Source organism: Ambystoma mexicanum, chromosome 1q, assembly GCF_040938575.1.
Source record: "Ambystoma mexicanum isolate Mex_15411 chromosome 1q, UKY_AmexF1_1, whole genome shotgun sequence".
NCBI classification, from domain to species: Eukaryota; Metazoa; Chordata; class Amphibia; order Caudata; family Ambystomatidae; genus Ambystoma; species Ambystoma mexicanum.
In genome coordinates this window covers 1,405,857,241-1,405,880,414 of record NC_090922.1, presented here as the reverse complement: position 1 = coordinate 1,405,880,414, position 23,174 = coordinate 1,405,857,241, and the positions used below count along the sequence as shown (strand labels likewise).

Below are 23,174 nucleotides of genomic sequence, written 5' to 3'. Positions count from 1 at the left end.
GTGTCAGAAACATTGCAAGGATATACTCTTACATATTCAGGGTGGCTGCTAATGTACCAGACAGGGGTCATGCTAAGTTCATGAGTTTGTTCTTACAAAATATCAAAAAAGAAACTAATCTGCTAAGAATCAGAAAAAGATGGGGCGACCTATGTTCATGGAAGCCTGGTGTTTACTGTGAACCTGGAATCATAGAACACTGCATGATCAGGCTGTTGGGCAAAGATGCATTTACAGACTCATCCCAGAATTTTTTTTTTTTTAGTACAGTCAAAAAAGGATGCACATTTACCAAACTACAACAAGGGTTTTTAGATCACTTTAAGGACGTACCGAACATTCATACATTGGATCCAGTGCTTTATTTATGTGCCCGGTGCATATGCAGTGCTCCTAATGATCCAGTCTACTTATCATCATCATAATATTTTTATTCAGATTTCTCCATTAATATAGTAAATACATAAAATCACAACACATTACATAATTTAAATAAGACCGAAAAAAACCCACCAATAAAATATAACTTGATCCTACTAAAACCGCATCCTTTACAGTTTTTAATATCACAGTCAGACCTTTCCTCATAAACCCTCACTGGATTTCCTTTTGCAAAAATCTCTTCTTTAAAGACTGTCGTAAATACTTAGTGAGGTCATAGAGAAATTGGGGCTTGGTGCACTTGAAAATTTAAAACATCGCCTCCTTGCAAGACCTTATATTTAGTGCAAAAAAATAAGGCCTCAGCCATCTCATCCTCTCCCTTTTATAAAATGGGCATAACAGCATGAAGTACACCAGATCTCCCTCCACACCCATATAACAATTACATTTTGGTGAAGCCTTTAACCAGGTAGTTCTTTTCTCCAGTGGGAATAAATTGAGCCTAGCTTTAAGTAAGTATCTTCGTCCCTCCAGGGAATCTAAATCTAATATGGGCCCCCGTGGCACAGAGACTGCCCTTAAAATATGCATTGGCTGCGAGAGAAGGTAGAGCTAGGATTTTTCCCCGCGACCACCCGCAGCTAATTTTCTCTAGACCTGGTTTGATTTCTATTTTAATTTTAACTTGGTCATAATTGACTCTTTCAGTTCCACTCAGGAACCTTTTCCAGAGACTGCTTCCGGGTTCGTACCATACCAGCGTCGATAACCCCGGTCATCTCTCCATAACCCAAAACCCCAACTGGAGATTCAGAGTTGTAGCTGCATTTTAGGACTCATCCCAGAAACTATTAGTTTTTAGTACCGTAAATATGTTTTTGGTAGTCAGAGGCGTTGCTGGGGGGGCTGAGGGGGCTATAGCCCCTGGTCTTTTGGTTGTAGCCCCGGATAGAAGCTCAGGGGCTACAACCAAAAGGCTAGCTAGCCCCCAGTCCCGACATTAGCCTAGCCCTGGATCTTTTCCAGACCTAGCTACACCCCTGTTGGTAGTATTTCAATCCCAGACACTTTGCTTAAAAGACTATGTTAAACGCAGTGTTGAGCGTCAAAAAAGGACGCACATTTACCAAACTAGAATAAGGGTTTTTAGATAACTTTAAGGACGTAACAAACATTTATGCAGTGTTCCTAATGATCCGGTCTACTGGTTTTGTGCAACTGCTAGCACACGACTATAGGGACCATTTTGAAGTTAATTTCACATTTGGTGAAACTATTAAGGTGGTCTTCATTCCACCATCTGCTCCTGCTTTAACATCTTGTCTGCACAATGTCACTTTGTCCTACTTTAGGCATTGCGTGGTCATCTATAATGGCAGTATTGTAATGTGTGAACGTGAATGTGCCCACAGTTTCATTTCTTGGCTATTTTATCTCGACTTTCGGTGTGGTTTGCTGCGCTTCTCTTAGACAGTTGTTTGCACTGCGAGGGTTACAGTTTCTTCATCTTGTTCTGAACTGTCACTGGTTGATGATCTTGCAACTGTTCTGACCATCATTGCAGGGACGTCATTTAGGGGTCGCCAGGGGTCGCAATTGCGTTCTTGGTTCTCCTTTGCTACCTCTGTGGCCCCCCTTGCTAACCCTAAAAAAGAAATGTAAAAAATAAAAAAGTGTTTTTTTGTTGTTTTTTTTTAATGCATTGTCCTGGGCTGTGGCCAGCGCCATGTGGCTCTTTGCTTCTGGAGTGGCTGGCTCTTTTGTTCAGGCTTCTTAAAAAAAGAAAAAAAACAGGTGTTCCACAAGTCTAACACTTTCAGCAGTGACCCTAAATAAGAAAGAATAGGAATACCAAATAATGTGTCTTTCTGGAATTCTATACAATAATTGCTAGACTCAATAAAGGTTTATTTCAGGCACACCTCAGGGGGTGAGTCACTGAATTAGTCTGTTCTTAAACAACTCAACTCTGTCTTTCCTCCTTCTGAGGTCGATAAGTGAGTACCAACACAGGTTGGGTGATATTGTATGTATATTTTTTCTATATAAAGCGCCTAAGCGTAACACATAATTATTGTTTGGCCATGGACGTCTGCTCGCATTCACAGTAATTTGGGGATATGGGCCTATACACACTGATCTTAACGATACATATGGCGATCCATTCTTGTATGAAATGTATATCACATTATAGTGATATCATAACCATATTTTTCATAGTGTACTTAGGAACAGTGTGATTTGACGCCACTTCATGTTTTGTCAAGGGGTGAAAGGTCATGTTTCATCACTCCCGCAATAACACTTTGGGGTGGGGTCAAAAAGGGTTATGTGATGTTACTTCCGCTACCCCTGGCATTTTGGTGAAATGACGTCCCTGCATCATTCTTGATTGTGTCTGCAGTATGTTCAGAAAGGCCCCCTTTTCTGACATTTGGATCATATTTAGGGGTCGATTCATGGAGAAAACGTGCGCCAAAAATCCCAGCGCAAGCAGGCGCAAGGTGGCGCAAGCGTGAGAAACCCAGCGCACACGCACGCGTGTGATTCAAGGAAGACGCTGCGCGTTTTTCCTGCTGTCTGTGTGCCAAATCCGTGCATGGCGCACACGGGCACACACTCCACCAAACGGCGTGCGCTACGCGCACAGCAAAAGCGCACATAGCGCGGCGCACACAACCAAAGTGGGCGGAACAGTGGGCAACACGCGGAATGGGGAATAACGCATGAAAAAGAAGGTGTAACTGGGGAAGTAATGCAGGGAACTACACGGAACGCCCACACGCACGCGAACAACCCGTATTCATGGATTCGAATACGGGAAACCCGCGCACGGCAAAAGACACACACAGGCGTCAACGCGTCCGCCACACAAAGGCAGGCGGAAGCGTCCCGCGCACAGTATAAAAGTGCGCGCAAACAACAAACACGTATATACAGCTACGATGAATGCCCCATTTGTCGCAGCACTGATTGTGGAACACCGCAGGAGGAGGAGAATAGCCAGGGCATATTTTTAAGCTCCACGGACAAGCCTTTTTGGGATGCCTGATGACCAGGACTACGGCAGGTATAGGTTTCCACCCCATATCATCCTAGACCTGGTCAGGGAGTGGGAAGATGACCTTACATCCCCCACCCTTTGCTGCCAAGCATTGAGCCTCTTGGAGAAGGTGCTCAATGTGCTGCATTTCTTGGCCACTGGGTCATTTCAGCGGACTCCTGCCATAGTGGGGGGGTCTCACAGGCCACGCAGTCACGCTGCCTACACCAGGTACTGGCAATCATGACAGCGCGCCCCTCAGTCCATAGGCACATATACATGCCCAGAACACCCGCAGAAAGGCAGGCCATTGTCCTGGATTTTTACAGGTTGGCACACTTCCCCAAAGTGCTTGGTGCCATAGATTGCACCCATGTGGCCCTACGTCCACCTAGGGCCACTGAGCACATCTACCGAAACTGCAAGCACTGCCATTCCTACGTCCACCTAGGGCCACTGAGCACATCTACCGAAACTGCAAGCACTGCCATTCCATCAATGTACAGGTAGTATGCGATGCAAAGAGAATCATCACCTCTGTCTATGCAAACTACCCAGGCTCGACCCATGATAGTTTCATATACAGAATGTCTGCCCTGAGCCGGGCCCTGGAAGCTGGGCAGCATGGCGACACATGGCTCCTAGGTGAGTACAAATGCCCTTGCACATGCATGCATGTCACACACACAGACACAAATACACAAACCCCAATAATCACAACCATTTACACCTCCCCAGGGGACAGTGCCTACCCTCTGAGCAACCACGTGATGACGCCAATCCGGAACCCCACCACACCACCCCAGGTAAGATACAACGCTGCCCATATTGCAACCAGGGCCATAGTGGAGCGCACATTCGGAGTGCTCAAGTCACGTTTCCGCTCCCTTGACTGCTCTGGCGGGCAGCTACTCTGTGCACCCCCAGTAGTGTGCAGGATCATTGTGGCAGCATGTGTCCTGCACAATGTTGCAACACGGCAGGGCGTACCGGTGGATATGGTGGTGCCCCCACATCCCCAACCACAGGCACAGGCGCTGCCCATGGGAGGGGACAGGGCACATGGCAAGGAAGCCCAGACCCAGCTTGTGGCCACATTTTTCACCTAAACTCCCACCCCTGCGGAGTGCACACAGGCCTGGCACATACCAGGTGACAATCGATGATGACAAAGAGACAGTCAACTGTCACAACCTTACCACCCTGAGATTGTTGCCATGGAAGTGCCACATTTTCTGCATCCCGAGCTACTTAAACACAAGCTATCCTGTGTGACCAAAAGGCACACATATGACATATGACATGACATGATATGGCATTTGTAACGTGTCTATGAACAAGTGTTTAAAGGTGCAACAAGGCTGGAAGGGGGAACAAGGGAAGACAGAAAGCGATCCTACTAGGCCAGGTGTCATTTAGATTGCGCAAGTGCAGGGGTAGGGGAAGGGAAAAGTGCAAGGGGAAGGGGAGGGGGGAGTGCAGTACGGGGTAAGTAGAATAAAAAACAAATAAATAGGCCAGCTGGTGGCAACTGCAAAGGTAAGTGCAGACAAGTGCTGGGAAGGGGGGGCTGTAGGGATAGAGAGACAGTCCCGCAGTGCAGGGGTTGCCAGGGAGGCAGCGCAAGTGGAGAGTGGCTGGGCCAGGGACCGAGGTTGGTGAGAGTGGCCCAGTTGCAGATTCAGTGCAGTTTCAGTGAAGAATTTAGCAATGGAGAGGGAGAGAGAAAGCAGAAGCAAAGAGGACGGTTTTGAGGTGCTTCTGGAACCGGAGATGGTTCTCCTCAAGTGCCAGGGAGGCAGGTAGGCTGTTCCAGAGGGAGGCCCCTGCCGCGGAGAGAGATCTACCCTCAGCTCGTTGCTTCGAGAAGCGGCTGAACCTGACATGCAAAGTGTGAATCACACACACATGCAAAACAGGCCATGACCATCACTGTTATGTCACTCAAACCCTCCCAAACCACAACATGACATTGCAAGCAGTAGCCATACACCAACACAGTACCAATAAGGTACACATTGCCATGTTAAAAATGTACATTGGCATCAGACAATGATGCCTGACATGGAATCAGATGAAATGACTGACCAACAACCTCCCACCCAAAATAAGTCATTCCCAAATGCATTACAAAAGTTGTAGCTGTAACATAACAATGAATGCCTGTCTACATGCACATTGTGCAATGCAAAATAAACACTGCAGCTTCTGCGTGCTGTGTCCAACTCCTGCAACACACTGCTCAGCGCACAGCACAGTGAACAGCTATTGTGTGTGATGCACACCCTGAGCATCACATCTAAGCGACAAACCACATCAAAAAGCAAATTAGGCATGTACAGGATCCATAATTGGTCACAGTACATGTGCTGCAGGGACACAGTGGGCACCAGAAGGCAAACAGAGTGTACACGTGGATATACAAGGGTGGTTGTACATGTAGTGCATCATAGTGTGAGTGTGTGGGTCAGTAAGGACATGCACTCAACATATGCATGTGCAATCAAGTGACCATCAGTGTTCTCTACACATCGCATGTGAACATTCACCATGTGTACACCCCAGCATGTCAAACCACAACTATCCCCTCACACCTGAAAGGTAAAGACAACACATGAACAGGCATTGATCAGCAGAACACAACATGTACATAGGATACCACAATTACAATGTCAGTGTTCCCATCACACTGCAGGGCAAGGCAACTATCAACAACAAAACACCCCCCCCCCTCACAAATCACCATGACCCACTGAACAACTGCACCTGGGTCATGGAGCCTTCAACCCTCAATTTCACCTGGCCACAGGATCACCCTTCCCCTTCGTCACCATCTCCCACCTTGTGTGTAAAAAGGTGCCTGCACCCTTAGAGTCCACCTTCATTTGCAAAAACACAAAATCCAAGGCAGAAAAACGAACCAGAACAGCCTCCAGTAGATGACTTGAAGTAGCAGTACCTCACAAAGGCCAAGTACTACCACAATGATGTAACAACCAAGGTAGCACAGTTAAACAATGTCACTACAGGATGTGAACCATGTGTGGTACATAACATAGAATGATGCACCACAGACAGATGTGTACTGTCACAGCTCCCGTGTACAGGCGCAGGAGTGGCACGAACCAACCACCCCCACCGTCGCCCGGGTGCTTGCAAGGTCAAACTCACACAGGCCTCTGAGACCCTGGTGGGGAAGGAGGGTCAGGGATATGCAGTCGGGACAGTCGTTGGCACACTGGATAACTCGAATGAGTGGCAGGAGAGGGGAGGAGGAATGACACGTGAAAGTAGGGAATGCACGAAAATGTACTACCTGCATGAACACATACACAATCCGAACAAACTTGTACATCATTGTCAGGGCCTTCCGGAGTCCAGGCTTAGGAGTGGCACGAACCAACCATCCCCTCTAGGGTTTCGGCGCCTGCAAGCTTGGGGCTTACACAGGCATCCTCAACCCCAGCGGGGAAAGAGGGTTAGGGAACGTTGGTTGGATAGGTACGGGAGCAGGAACACCGGGTAGAGGGTACAGGGTTTAGAATTGGATAGGACTCTGGGTGAATAGGGGAAAAAAACATACCAAATTGAATTACACATTCATCCATGCATTAGTGCACCCCCCAGCAAGCCTATGCAGAGCAGTTTGAAAGAAAAACAACAAGACACTTAGCTCTGGTTTTGAGTGCTGGCCTCCTGCCTGCGCACTCTCAGGTCCGGTTACAGGAGCACTTCAATGCTGCAAAGAGAGCCACAGTTAATAATCTGTGCGTGCCCATAACACAAAAACACACCACCAAATATGGCCCATAGCAACAAACTACTCTACAAACAGACAATCTGGTGTGGATGCTTCGTACCCATATGTAACACTACCCCTGTGATGGGTCATACACAGTCAATGCAGTAAGTCAACTGCCAGTGGGTGCGTGGCAAATGGAACACCAATGTGTCAAAATTCACACAACATGCAATGTTCCCTGGGTAAACAGACAGACCCATATACCAAGCATGACTTCAGAACAAGTCGTGTTCCACCATGACCGAAACAAAGTAGACAGTGCATGTTTGAAAATGTACATGGAAATGAAATGCACTGCACCCGAGTATGTCCCTTGCTGTATGTCCCTGTGAGCTGCTCCTTTCCATGTCTCGGAAGGCTACATGGGTGATACAAGTGCCTCAATGGACCTTGGTGTACCGGAGGGTATGTGCCACTGCCCTTGCAGGTGCCCCAGACAACCTTACAATCAACAGCCATCAGTCCACCAACACATCTGAGCTGTATTGTGTGCTTCAACACCAATATTCGTCCAAGCTCACCCTCAGTGCTGCTACTAAGCCTGCATGTGCAACTGGCCTGGTGGAAGCTTTGCTGTGTTGTGTCCCCCCTGTGCTGCTCACCTTGCCTGGAGTTCCTTGGAACACGTCAGCAGTTCTAGAATGTATGTCTGCAATCCCTGTGCCTCTGCTTGCGCACACATGTGCATGTGGGCACCAACAAACGTGTCCAGAATCCAGACGTCCAATGGGCCATGTCTGCTGGCAAAGGTGGTCTGGAGGCTCATCCCCCTGCAGAAAGGGCATGAAACACATGATTAATGCTTTAAAGTCATCTGTGTGTGTCTCTTCAGGCATCTCATTACTGGACCATGTCAGAGACGTACATCAGAAATCACAGCATCAGTCCGTCTTTCACATCCAAAGTGTGGAACACACTATCTACGGCATGAATTGCAACAAGCACGTGTACAGTAAAGATAAGAAACATACTACACAATGCATAGCAATGAATGTACACATTAATCATGAAACACCCCATCTAGCAAAAGCAGAACAGTGGTTAATAACACCGCAATCATCCCCACTAGGGGTGTTAACACAAGTTACACAGCACCAGACATGCCACAGATATGACAGTCCAAAGCCCTTGTGTAATAGGCTGTCAGACCGAACCATCCTTGCGAGCCCATGGATAAGGGAGGCAGGAGTGGCATATGTGAGTCAAGGACCCCCAAGCAGCAAACACATACACAAGACAAGCCTGAAGGGCCCAGCTGGAACAGACAGTGGATGCTTTCAAAAGCCACAAAGCACTGCACCGTCACATGAAAGCACAATAGACAAGCAATTTTAAACTATATTAACTAATTACACTAACTATGAAAAACCTACATTACCTAATTAAACTAACTATCAAACAGAAACTTAACTAACTAAACTAAAAGAAAAATCAAAAATGGCCACATACGACCCAGGGGGAAGGGGAGGCACCCAGGAGGGGGCAGGTACAGGGTGCTGCTCAACACCCACATGCGATGATGCTGAGCCAAAAAAAACCCTCCATGGGCTCAATGCCTGCACAGCCCGACCTATGTGGGAGATAGATGGTCGTCCGAGTCTGGCTCATCCTGGAAAGGAGGACGTGGCACAGTAGCCTGGCCACGCCTAACCGCAGCTTGCCCCTCGACGGCAGCAAGTCTGCCGGACGGGTGAGCCTGGTTCTGTGTGGCGATGTGACGTAGGTCTGCATGCAGAACCTCACGTGATACACGTGCTTCCTCTTGCAAGGTAGCATGTGTAACACGAGTTCCTCTTGCAAGGCCTGGCTGGACAACCGCTGCACCTCCCGGCAAGCCTGTAGCTCAGCCGAGATGGTACGCTCAAGCTGTGCACACCTCTCCTCTGCCCGCTGCCTCTGGGACATCATAAGGACACCCAGAGTGGATTTGAGGGAAGCCTACTCCTCCCTCAGGGCATCCATGTGCGCCTCTGCATGAGCAGCAATTGCTTTACGCAGAGACGACATTTCAGCCTGGCGTGCCCTGTCTGAGGCCGCCATGCCCAGCCTGAGCGAGTGGCCTGTGCCTAGCAGGGGGGAGCACAGAACGGACCACACGCTCCATGCTCTCAGCGATGTTCTCCATTGCTGCCCCCTGCCGTTCTGAATTGGCAGTCATGTCTTGCTCCCACTCAGTATACTGTGGTTGCGCGCGGCAACCGCGTTGATGGGCTTGACCCCTGCGGGACCCAAGGACTGGGTGTCCTCGCTGTGTTGGCACCGCCCGCGGCTGCACGACTACATGCCCCCGTCGACGTGATGTCCCAGGCACATCAGTGACTGGTGTGGAGGGTGACCCTGTGTCCCGATCCACCACCGGCGGAGGAACCAAGACTGTCTGATCCCTCAGTGCAGGTGTCGCGGACAGAGGAGTGTCCACATCAGAATCGCTCACCCCTGACACATGGACTTGATGCTCATCCAACTCGACATGGACGTCAGAGTCGTCATCAGGGCTGGACTCATAGGCAGTAAGAGACAAGATGGACTGTAGCACTTGGGGGTTATCGTGGCCTACCACCCCACGACCCCCACTTGTGCCCGGTTGATGTAGTGGTAACAACCCTGTGTCTGGCATGACAACACCATCCTCCGCCTCCATTGCGTCATCACCTGAAAAATAGAGAGAAAAAAGGTCACTACACATGTCAGAAGCACACAACACACACACACACCGACAACAAAAACATCAGGCAGACATGTGACACACAACATAGAACCTGGCATGCATGCTGGGTCAACTTTGAATTGCTTCTGTGATCAGACCTGTTGAAAGGTGGCAGTTTGCATGGAAGTGGGTCTATGCAGTGCAGAAAATGTGTATGTCACTCACTACCTACATGTACAAGGACTCCATGGTGTGTGTCAGGAAATGTGAAGGCAGTGCAAGGTCAAATTCAGGCATCACGTGCACTGTGCATTCAATGGGTAGCATATCTACAAGCAAAGCACCCCTCCACCCAAGTACAAAAGCAGGGATGCCTAGCATGGTATCAAAAGGCTGACCATAGACCTGTGTATTGACAGGCAGTGTTGACTGGCATCAACAGCGTAATGTGACTCAAGTGACAACACTGCAAATGATGATGGGATAGTAAGCAGGACACATGATGAAAACTCTGTAGGCCGCCCACGTGAGAAGAAGACACTGCAACAGTCGGACAGTCATTGGCCATTAAACAGGCTGAGGCCTGTGACCCACACAGATTGTCAGACCCTAAACATGTGTGCAAGGCAGTACTGAGCCACAGTTGGCATGGGAAGGCTGATGAGATGCCATGCAATGTATGTCACCCAGGACTTGTATTACAGTGATCATCCAGTCAAGGACATATAGGGGCATGCGTGCAATGCACATGGAGCATGAATGGGCACTCATGTCCCATGCACAGTACAAGTGAGATACCCTGCATCAAGTACTAAGGCTGTACCACACAGCATATGTCTGGCAGATTGTACGCTGGAAGTTAGCATGTACACAGGACGCATGAACAGGAAAGTACACAATGGCAAGATTGAAGCAGACCAGTGCAAAGGTGGAACTGGGGTGCAGAGTGGCAGAGGAGGGGCAAGGGAGCATGGCTACATGGAGTACCCGCATGCAGGCAGAGAACACATTCACGTCAGTCATGCAATGACATTGTGCTTGGGCTGAGAGGAAGGTCACCCCACGCCACATGCAGAAGGGCCAGTGAGCTGGAACATGGAACGGAGGGGCATACTTGTAACCAGCATGTGAGTAGGGTGCAATAGTGGTGATGCGGACAGTCCCCGTCTGCTCCACATGTCCAGCATCCAGCAGAGCAGACATGCATCACAGAAGCATTGCATTACTTACACATCAGAACCATGTACACGTCACATGTAGTGGCAATCATGCACAACACATCCCACAAGTAAAACGCACACGACCTCAACAAACACGCATCAACACTCACTGGACTGGGCATCAAAGTCCAGCATCTCTCCCACTCCTTCGACCAATTCAGGTGGTATGAACTCCGCAACGAGTGACTCATGCGGAGTGAGCTCTTCCTCCTCTGGTGCAAGCCCACCGCCAGTCACCAGAGTCAAGTTGTAATTTGAGGCACGCTTAGCCTTAGCGCAGCGTTTGAGGTCATTCCAACGCTTTTTGCACTCTTGCGCCGTGCGCACCTCATGGCCGAATGAACTGACATGTTCCGCAACATGCTTCCAGTGGGTGTCACGGTGGGCAGCCGTAGTCTGACTATTGGCACCCACTACCATGTCACGGCTGTGGCCCCGCACGTAGTCCACGAGGAAGTCCAGTTTCTGCTTGCAGAAAGGGTTCTTCCTCGACGTGCAGGAGGTCGTGGCTGTGTGTGGGGTCCCAGCCTGTGCTGCAGGTGCAACCTTCCTCCTCTTGGACTGTGGCGCAGACCCAGCCTGGCTAATGCCGCCCTGACCAGTATGGCCAGTGGGTTCGGTGGATTGAGCCAAGGGAGTGGCAGGTGGAGGGACGACCAAAGGCCTGACTTGTGTCAGTGGCATCTGGGTGCCCTCTAATGGACCCTGCGCAGCAACATCCACTGTGGCAGGGTCATTGACCGCAACGGTCCTGGTTGGCAGACTCACAACGGGGTGTTGTTGGGTGCATCTGCCCCTGCACTTGCCAACACCCGGCTGTTCGGGGCAGCAGATGACATAACTGCCCCAGGGACACGTGTCTTGGTCAGAGCAGCCCTGCGTGCCCCTATGGTTTCCCTCCTGGCCTGTTGGAAATCTACCAAGGGCTCCTCAAGTGCCAACGCAGCCTGCGCTGGCAGACCCTGAGCCTGGGTGGCGGTGTCCACAGCTGCACCTGCAGCTACCACTACCCTTGGGCCCGTGGCAGTCGATGGAACGGACTGCCGGGTCACACGGGCGCCAGTGCCAGATGCAGAAGCTGCAACCCCCAGAACCACAGGGGGTGGTGGCATGACTGCACCAACACATGGCACAACATTGTGCTCAAGTGGCGCACCCCTGCCTCTTCCCCCTCTGTGGCTGCCCTGGACACCCTGGAGTCCCCCTATTCCCTGGTCACCACGGCCACGTCCCTGACCACGCCCGCCAAGAGGAGTACGCCCTTTTATAACTGGAGGGTAGGCTCATGAACAAGTGGAAGGACTTGGGAGCTAATAATATTTGAAACAAGTGGGGGGGCGTCCTGCCACTTACTTTAGGTCCATTTACCTGTATGGTAAAGGCTGAATTTCTTTGCATGCTAATTAAGACAGTGGTTATATTATTTGACTGACTGTCATAGGTTTTCTTAAAAGATGAGCAAGAAATAGACCCTTATGGGAATGCATCATAGCAGACTTTTATTATTCTGCTAGTGCTAGTAGGTACACAACATATTTTATGCTTTTAAGGTTTTTACAAAAATAAGTGTAGAAAATGCTATTTCATAATATGCATCTTAAATCAGAATACATTCATTTTGTTTTACAAATGCATTGGAAAAAAGAAAGAGTGAGTGACAAACATGGTTGTGACAAACATTCAACAAATGCACTAAAAGAGTGTAACAAATGTGATATACAAAATCACCATTAATATTGTTTGTTCGTGTCTTGAATAAAACATATAATCAAGACTGTATGGTGTTTGTAAGCTCTAGAGAAGACAGGGACCTAGTCGTTGGTCAACGTCAGGAATCAAATCAGGTTATGAGACGGGACTGTGGGAATGTAGCCCACAAAATTATGTAGCCCCGTGACGTTTCGGCAATAAGCCTTCTTCTTGGGCCTTGACTTGGTCTCCCCTGTGTGTGTAGAAAAGGAGGGAAAAAAAATAAAGAAGATTCTAAGTAAAATTCAAGGGCAGACTTACTGCAGAGTACATCTAAAAAGAAAGCTGAGTCTGTAGGTAGTTTGACCTGCATGCTTTAAAAAATTAATCAGAACCAATATAGGTACAACAGTGGAGTTGTCCTATTGCTTGCTGGACACTTCGGTACTAACCTGAAAAAAGTACAGGGTTCTAAAGGTGGCTTCACGTAGATGGAGGCGGGAAATACTGTTAGGCTCTCCAACATCAGATATCTGGTAATTCGAGAGTTGTGCGTGGATTGTTTGGTTACTACAGATACTGGAAAGGAGACAGGGAGACAGAAAAAGTGTCTCTCAGTCATATGTTGAGATTTAACATACTCTGGGTGCTGTTAAAATAAGTATACAGAGTGACCATGCAGTACCTGGGGTATCTTGGTGTTGAGCCCGCAGAAACTGTTGTGCTGAATTCTACGGGAAGGCAGTCCTCTATACACGATGCCTTGGTATTAGATATCAGGATTTGGAAGGGCAGTCACATAGCTGGTAACAGGGTACTGTGGACAGCTGTGGGCCGTTCTATTGATTTATTTAGTAACCCTGTTAAAAACAATAAAGTAAAATCGGACGGCAACTGATTAGTGGCGAAATACAAAAAATCCACACGTGCGGCTGAAAGCGCACGTTTGTTGCACAGCCCGTGTGTTCTGATTGCTGGTGAAGATCAGCTAGTGTGGCCAGGAACATAGGGTCAGAATTTGGCGTTCCTGATCCCCACATGGTCTAACTTCCATGGGTCTCTCACCTGTGGTGTCGTGCGCTGTAAGGCTGCTACGGATGCGGCAGCTCGCGTAGCTGCATACAAAAGAAGAGAAGCTAAAACTCTGTTTATACAGTGCGCATGTGCAGGGAACCTCTGTTTTAGTTTCTGCGCATGGAAAAAGGGAGACAAAGCTGTAACTTTATCTATATAGTACGCTTGCGCAGGGAACCTCTGTTTTAGTGTCTGCGCATGCGTACTTAGTGCGGTGTCTATGGGTTGTCATGGCACCCGTAACGGAACTAGCTACTGTACGCTTGGCCGCGACCCCTCGTATTGTTTTAGGTTGTATATTTGGACCGTGTGTGCGGGTAGGTACTACCTACTACTTAGATGTTATTTTGTCGTCTCATGGTTCATAGGACGGAGGAAAAGAAGAGGGGAGGGAAGGATAAAGGACACATTGGAAGTGCAACAAATGATAAGTGTTCACAGGAATGGGTGCATGTGTAATGAGAGATGCACGTAGAAGAGTCAAGGGCGTAATTGAGTTGTCTAGTACCACATATAAACAAGGTGACAATAAAATATACTGTATCAAAAGTGAAATACAAATTTGGCGGAAACAAATTCACAGCTCATTGTGATAGACATTATTCTTGTAGTCGCTTGTTGTTAATATTAATCACAAAGTTCAGATATATATAGAGCCCCTGGGTGGTTGTCGGTAGCCTAATGGGCGCTACTAGATATGTGACAGCACATCTAGTATGAAGAGTTTCTGATATAACAGAAGAGGCTATGGGAGGCTGACCTTGGAATGTCGGAATAAGGTGTTAAAGTACTGTTGTTAAGCCTAGGTGGAACACTAGGTAGGGGAATATCTCTGTTCAGCCATAGGTGGTTGGTATGGCTTCATTAAGGCCCTTTGTAATGGTTTTGAGTTTGAAGATCCACCATGATTCCTTGTAGTTAAGGGCGTTAGAAGCATTGGTGGTATTAACCACTGTATCAGCAACCCACCATAGTATGTCATCTACACTATGTTGGTATTCCATGTAGTGAGACACTAATGGTGCTGAATGAACTCGACATCGAATCCTGGAGCGATGTTCGCCAATTCTCTTGTTGGCCTGTCTCTGAGTTTGGCCAACATACCTGAGCCCACAGGGGCATTCGATGATGTATATTACATTGGTAGTTTTGCAATTGGAAAAGTGTCTGATCTTCCATTCCTTGTCCTCTATTTGAAATGATGTAGTTTTTTTTGTGAATTTACATACATTACATGTACCACATGGGTGATGGCCCATTATTTCCCTCATATTCCACAGTTTTGTCCTTTGGGATTTTTTGTTTAACCTGGCATGGGTCAACATATCCTTCAGGTTCTTGCCTCTCTTAAGGGCCATTCTTGGTGTAGGTGCATTCGGAAGACTCAATTGTATATGAGGCTGGGCTGTGGAGCGATGGTATCCCAGTCGGGAGTCTTCTGTTCCAGCAGGGGTGGACACAACAACTGGACCCCTGCAGATGGCTGATGTGCAGGCACCAAATGGCAGGGCACGAGGGCAGCAGGCAGTCAGGCAGCAGCAGATGGCAGGTGGGAGCGTGCTCGGGGCTCTGGGGGCAGTGATTCGGCCTTTTGGGCAGGAGCATGGTCTTCCGTGTGTTTTTGCGTTGCCAGCTTGATACAGAGTGATTTGGCACGTGAAAAAATTGCACGTCAGCGTGTAATTCGAGGAAAGGCCCTTAGCGCGTAAGCGCATCTGCACGCATACGTGATTTCATTGGACCGAAGGCCCTTCAAGCATAAGTGCCTCTGTGATGTGATGCGCGCGGGCGTGCACGAGCGCTTCAGTGCGTGTGAAAAACTGCACATCCGTGTGGGAATGCGTGTAATCCGAGGAAAGGTCCCATGCGCGTAAGTGACGTGACGCGCGCGGGCATTTCCCTCAGCACGGGTTAAAGGTGAGCGGGGGCAGCAGTTCGCTGTACGTGCCTTTCGTGGAGACCGACTTGTGTTGCTGCTTCCTGTTGTTTTGCGCACCATCACAACTTCACTGCTGTCAAGGACGTATCTCTTCTTTTGGTGGGGGTATTGGCTACGCGTGTTTTTCTGCATCGCGCTAGTCAGACGGTGAGTCGCACACGCTATTTTTCCCACTGCGGGTGCCCCTGTGTATCGCACCCATTTTCGAGGTCATAGTAGCCTGCGTGTCCCGCGCGTACACGTTATTCATGTTACTGGGTGCCACCGCGTACTGCGGGAGGTTGATTCCACGCACGTAGGCTGCAGGGTTGCGAGCACGGTTTCACTGCAGTTTTGGGGTGCCTGAGCGTTGCGTGACCTGTCACTACATCACTGGGATCACATACAGCCTTGCAGGTGCAGGGGGGCTGTTAACATCTTGCTTCCCACCCCCTTCACCCCAATTGCCCAGGTCAATTGTGGTGTACACCTCCCATTGGCACTACTCCATCTGTGCCGACACTACTACATCTGTGCCATGGTTGGGAGGACACCAAAGGTGAGGGGCGCCTCAGCCGGGCGTACTCCTCGTGGCAGGCGTGGTCGGGGACGTGGCCATGGTGACCAGGGAGTAGGGGAACTCCAGGGTGTCCAGGGTGGCCACAGAGGGGGAAGAGGCAGGGGTGCGCCACTTGAGCACAATGTTGTGCCATGTGTTGGTGCACGTCATCACGAAGAGCACCGTGCCAACGTGGCCCAGTTGGGAGCGGCCGTGGTCGGGGGTTTCGTACATGTGTCGGCCACTCTCGCGACCCTCTCCTCCTCTGTGGAGGCTATGCGCCAGTCGTTCTCCATGCCGTCTTCCGGCCCAGATGCCACCAGGGCCCCCTGTGGACCTGCCCCGACCAACGCAGCCAACTCGGTGGGGATCCCATCCCTGCCACAGTCGGGAGTCGGAGGTCCAGCAGGGGTGGACACACCAGCAACTGGACCCCAGCAGATGGATGTGACGGCATCATCGGGCAGGGCACGTGCACAACGGCGTCGGTGGATTCCATCAGCCTGGATGCCGTCGTGCTGGCACAGGAAGTTGCGTCGGAGGCAGCGGCAGGCTCGACGTGGGAGGCATCATGGCTCGGGGCCATCAACATCAGGGGGCAGGCATCGGCCGGAGGGCAGGAGAACCCTGGAATGGGAGTGTCTTCCGTGTGGGAGCGGTTGGGCCAGCAGATAGGTGCGGAGCGGCAGCGGGCAGAGTAGGAACGGCTCACAATGGTCAGGGCGGAGAACTCCATGCGGAGGGCGGGATCATTGCCTTGAGGGTATTTGCAGGGAGTTGGAGCTGGACACTGCATTATCCCTGCAAGACCTCGGGGCCAGGGAACATGCCCGCCTCCAAGCCATTGAACAGGAGTTCGATGATGCCCTGGCCCATGACAACAACCAGTGAGCCATCGGACTAGCCCGCTGCTCTTGTAAATAGTTATGTAGTTTGTGTTAGGTTTCCTTTGCTTTTTTATTTATTTTGGACCTTTTGGACAATGGACCACATTTTTGTATATAGTTTTTTTATTAGGTAGTATTTTTTAGATAGGTTTAATTTCTTCAGTTGGGATCATGGCCCCTGGATTGTTTATCTGTATATAGTTGACTGTTGGATTATAGTTTTTTTTTTGGATTTACCCAGGGAGCAATGGTTTTCGGTTTTGTTTTTCCCTTGGATTTACTTTTTTGAACTGTGACTTTGGACACCTTTCCTTTGGATTATGATTTGTGGTTTTTCATTATTTTACGGACATGCTGCTTTTGGTTTTTAATTCCCACTGTCGTTTGTTTATTTTTAATTCCATTTATGTTGCTTTTAATACATTTTTTTCATCAAACTTCAATGTGTAGTATCATCTCATTGGTTTCATGCATATCATGATATGGGTTTTGACATTCACTTACACCCATTGTGTGTATGTGAGGGACATGTGTTCATTTACATACTTGTCATTGGGGTTGTATCATGTAATTGGCATTTCTAAGTGGGTGGATGCAATACTTGGGTGGGTGTTTGGCATGTGGAGGCTGCCATAAGGGCAAGGATCTAGATTGCGATGACGTGTTGGCTGGGGGACATGTGTCAGGGCCTGCTGGCAGGTGCCCCACAATGATGGGGGGTGGGGGAGCAGGGGGACATGAGTGGGACATGAGTGGGGGCCTGCGGGCAGGTGCCCTGCAATGATGGGGGGTGGGAGTGCTGGGGGACATGAGTGGGACATGAATGGGGGCCTGCTGGCAGGTGCCCCGCAATGCTGGGGGGTGGGGGTGCAGGGGGACATGAGTGGGACATGAGTGGGACATGAGTGGGGTCCTGCTGTCAGGTGCCCCGCAATGCTGGGGGGTGGGTGTGCAGGGGGACATGAGTGGAGGCCTGCGGGCAGGTGCACCGCAATGCTGGGGAGTGGGGGAGCAGGGGGACATGAGTGGGACATGAGTGGGGGCCTGCGGGCAGGTGCCCTGCAATGATGGGGGGTGGGGGTGCAGGGGGACATGAGTGGGACATGAATGGGGGCCTGCTGGCAGGTGCCCCGCAATGCTGGGGGGTGGGGGTGCAGGGGGACATGAGTGGGACATGAGTGGGGGCCTGCGGGCACGTGCCCCGCAATGCTGGGGTGTGGGGGTGCAGGGGGGCATGAGTGGGACATGAGTGGGGGCTTGCAGGCAGGTGCCCCGCAATGATGGGGGGTGGGGGTGCAGGGGGACATGAGTGGGACATGAATGGGGGCCTGCTGGCAGGTGCCCCGCAATGCTGGGGGGTGGGGGTGCAGGGGGACATGAGTGGGACATGAGTGAGACATGAGTGGGGGCCTGCTGGCAGGTGCCCCGCAATGCTGGGGGTGGGTGTGCAGGGGGACATGAGTGGGACATGAGTGGGGGCCTGCGGGCAGGTGCCCCGCAATGCTGGGGGGTGGGGGTGCAGGGGGACATGAGTGGGGACCTGCTGGCAGGTGCCTCACCATGCTGGGGGGTGGGGTGCAGGGGGACATGAGTGGGACATGAGTGGGGGCCTGCTGGCAGATGCCCCGTAATGCTGGGGGGTGGGGGTGCAGGGGGACATGAGTGGGACATGAGTAGGGGCCTGCGGGCAGGTGCCCCGCAATGCTGGGGGGTGGGGGTGCAGGGGGGCATGAGTGGTACATGAGTGGGGGCCTGCTGGCAGGTGCCCCACAATGCTGGGGGGTGGGGGTGCAGGGGTCATGAGTGGGACATGAGTGGGGGCCTGCTGGCAGGTGCCCCGCAATGCTGGGGGGTGGGGGTGCAGGGGGACATGAGTGGGGCATGAGTGGGGGCCTGCTGGCAGGTGCCCCGCAATGCTGAGGGGTGGGGGTGCAAGGGGACATGAGTTGGTGATCAGTAGTGCAAGGAGACATGTGCCTTTGCGGGGGGGCATGCCCATGTTGGGTGGGCTGCCTGCGGGACATGACCAGGGATGCAGGGTAGTCCCCTGTGGTGTGGGCTGCCTGCAGGGGCCGTGGAGGGTGTACAGGGAACACCTGGGAGGACCCACACTGCCACACGTGTAGGACTCCCCGGCACCCCCGAAATACACGTACCCCGCTCGCACAGGGCCAATCGCGTGTGACACTTCCCGCGCACCCCAGTAATACACGTACCCTGCTGAAATCGCGTGTGGAACTTCCCGCGCACCCCAGTAATACACGTACCCTGCTGAAATCGCGTGTGAAACTTCCTGCGCACCCCAGTAATACACGTACCCTGCTGAAATCGCGTGTGAAACTTCCCGCGCACCCCAGTAATACACGTACCCTGGTGAAATTGCGTGTGAAACTTCCCGCGCACCCCAGTAATACACGTACCCGCTGAAATCGCGTGTGAAACTTCCCGCGCACCCCAGTAATACACGTACCCCGCTCACACAGGGCCAATCGCGTGTGAAACTTCCCGCGCACCCCAGTAATACACGTACCCTGCTGAAATCGCGTGTGAAACTTCCCGCGCACCCCAGTAATACACGTACCCTGCTGAAATCGCATGTGAAACTTCCCGCGCACCCCAGTAATACACGTACCCTGCTGAAATCGCGTGTGAAACTTCCCGCGCACCCCAGTAATACACGTACCCCACTCGCACAGGGCCAATCGCGTGTGAAACTTCCTGTGCACCCCAGTAATACACGTACCCTGCTGAAATCGCGTGTGAAACTTCCCGCGCACCCCAGTAATACACGTACCCTGCTGAAATCGCGTGTGAAACTTCCCGTGCACCCCAGTAATACACGTACCCTGCTGAAATCACGTGTGAAACTTCCCACGCACCCCAGTGATACACGTACCCCGCTCGCACAGAGCCAATCGCGTGTGAAACTTCCCACGCACCCGAGTAATACAAGTACCCTGCTGAAATCGCGTGTGAAACTTCCCACGCACCCCTGTAATACACGTACCCTGCTGAAATCACGTGTGAAACTTCCCGCGAACCCCAGTAATACACGTACCCTGCTGAAATCTCTTGTGAAACTTCCCGCGCACCCCAGTAATACACGTTCCCCGCTCGCACAGGGGCAATCACGTGTGAAACATCCCGTGCAGCCCAGTAATACACGTACCCTGCTGAAATCGCGTGTGAAACTTCCCGCACACCCAAGTAATACACGTACCCTGCTGAAATTGCATGTGAAACTTCCCGCGCACCCCAGTAATACACGTACCCTGCTGAAATCGCGTGTGAAACTTCCCGCACACCCAAGTAATACACATACCCTGCTGAAATTGCATGTGAAACTTCCCGCGCATCCCAGTAAGACACATACCCCGCTCGCACATGGCCAATCGCGTGTGACACTTCCCGCGCACCCGAGTAATACACATACCCTGCTGAAATCACGCATGGAACTTCCCGCGCACCCCAGTAATACACGTACCCTGCTGAAATCGCGTGTGAAACTTCCCGCGCACCCCAGTAATACACGTACCCTGCTGAAATCGCGTGTGAAACTTTCCGCGCACCCCAGTAATACACGTACCCCGCTCGCACAGGGCCAGTCGTGTGTGAAACTTCCCGCGATCCCCAGTGATACACGTTCCCTGCTTGCCGTGCTGGTACAGGGTTAGCGCAGCCCTTTGCGCTGGATTGGGGATTTTGATGGCTTTTCCCTGCGCGAGGGGCTTTCTTGGGGGCGTAACTGTCGCTGCTGCAGGGTCGCTGCGCCACTGTGCGCCACGGCTGGCTTTGGTAGCTGGAATCCATGAATACGCTGTGCGCCGAAATGGATTTTAGTGCACGCGGCTGGCGCAGGGAATCGCACGCGCACACTGTGCGGCAGCCGCGTGCGCCACTTGTGCGCTAAATTCTATGAATTACCCCCTTAGTCTTTAGCTGGTGTGATGAATCTGATGGTGTCATCAATCCTTTCCCACTGTTGACCTCTCCTCAAGTGGCCTTGGGACAGCAGCCACTACCTATCCTGACCCTGGAGGTGGCTACATGAGGGAGGATCACATGGGGGTGGCAACCCTCAAGGGAGTGACACAACATCATCGGACTGTAGAGGAGCAGCCAACTGTCCCTGCAGGAAGTCCCGCCCCCTTACTACCTGTATGCCATGTTTGACACCAGCAGCTATGACTATCCACGTCAAACCTTCGAGAAAAGTTATCCACTAAGAAAATCCTATCAGATGTATTTCCGAAGAGATGACAATCTCTTGGAGGAGATCCCCAAAGGAATATGAAAATGAGAGAAAGAGAGGTTGGTGACATCACAAGAAGCATGCCTGATGTACTGAGAAGACTGGCCAAAGAAGAGAATTTATGGAACTTATAGAAACTGATGACGAAGTAAAGAATTGAGTAAACTTTCATATGCAAAAAGAAGATTGCATGTTTGAAGAGCACTGCAGAAAATGCGAACCGTTTAATAACTGTACAGATGCAGAAAGGCAAGTAGATCAAGTGATCAAGAAAAGGGCCCTATTCACTAGCTATACATAGTGAATAGACTGCAGACGGAGCCGCCATTATATAGAAGCTGGACATCGGTGTCACAATCTTAGTAAGCTCAAGCCCATGAAGAAGAACAATGAAGCTGTGTCGCAGAAAACAAGTAGCTAAGAGCATGGGCGTATTGGGAAGGGCTGTCTGGCCAGTCAAGACTGGAAGCTGCCAAAGACTGGTTATCTATCTTGAAGGCAGAGAACGTGAGAAACTGAGTCATCTCTTGTTAATGTGCAATGAAAGAACACCATGAGTCCCAAGTTTATTAATTCAAAACAATTAAATGATGCAAAAGAGGCCGAATTGCGGTCTCCTGTCACATGAGCCAAGGATGGAAATACAAATTGGGCATGCAGACCAGAACTGCGATAAGCATGTGTCTGTACTCCATTATATTCCCAGAGACGAGAATACATTGCAAGGCCAAGTTCAAAGACAATCTTCATGGCAGAAGGCATGGGTGATGATAGATGTTGGGCTAATTGGGTGAGGCGGTACAGTCAAGTCCACCTCCTGACACCTGGAGTATGAGCTTACGTGCTGCTAATGAGCGGAATGTTCCAGAAGGACACGAGCATGACAACCAATTGGAGAAGGCCATATAATGAAGGTCCTTATAGTTTGAGAGCCAATGGTGTACTGCGTATCTAGTAACTGATGAGGATGACTTGCACTAGGGGTGGGCATGAGTTGTCCTCCTGACTGTAGAGACCTAATCAGAACCCAATGCCTTATAGAAAGTATATTTAGATGTTCCCCTTGAACCAACCACAACCCCCAGTAGGTTTCCGCTTGTTTTCCATGTAGTATGACGTCACGTATGACGAGTTTTTACTATAAAAGTGTGGTTATTTATGAAATGCTTCGAGTGAGTGAGATAATGCTGTGCGACATCCGTTAATGTCCATTGTAACTCCGTTTTAGACAATTGATATTACAAGAGTAAACAAACTTTGCCATCTTCCTGAGTTGGTTTGATTATTTTGTGTAGAGTGTTACTCTGCATCCCATCTACTGCATGATGCGCTACCCGTAAAAAGGGCCCTAAGCTCACGACAAAACATGGTATCCCCCTTTCCCATTTGGGAAGATCCCCTTCATTTCCCATGCCTTAATGGCATATTGTCATCAGCCGCTTCACCGACCCATGGAAGTTATTACGAATACCTTCCCATGCTCTGTCTATAAGTCACCAAGAACAGACTTGCAGTGGTTGTCAGCGCATAATTGATGCCGGGACATTTAAAAAGCAAACCAGCTGACAGGAGGGAGACACTGGCTGGTAGAACCGTGTCCTCTCAGCACTAACTGAGGGACCACTGTGCTACTGAGAAAACCGTGGAGCCAACCAGGTCACGGAGAAGGCAAAGGAAAGAAAGAGCCGGTCCGCCGCAA

At 50.5% G+C, this 23,174-nt stretch overlaps 1 protein-coding gene across 1 annotated transcript in view; it reads left to right on the top strand.

Annotated features, from left to right (window-relative positions):
- LOC138548298 (vitamin D3 hydroxylase-associated protein-like) overlaps window positions 1-23,174 on the top strand; it is a 428,655-nt gene that overhangs the window by 248,554 nt on the left and 156,927 nt on the right. The gene's annotated exons all lie outside the window — the stretch shown is intronic.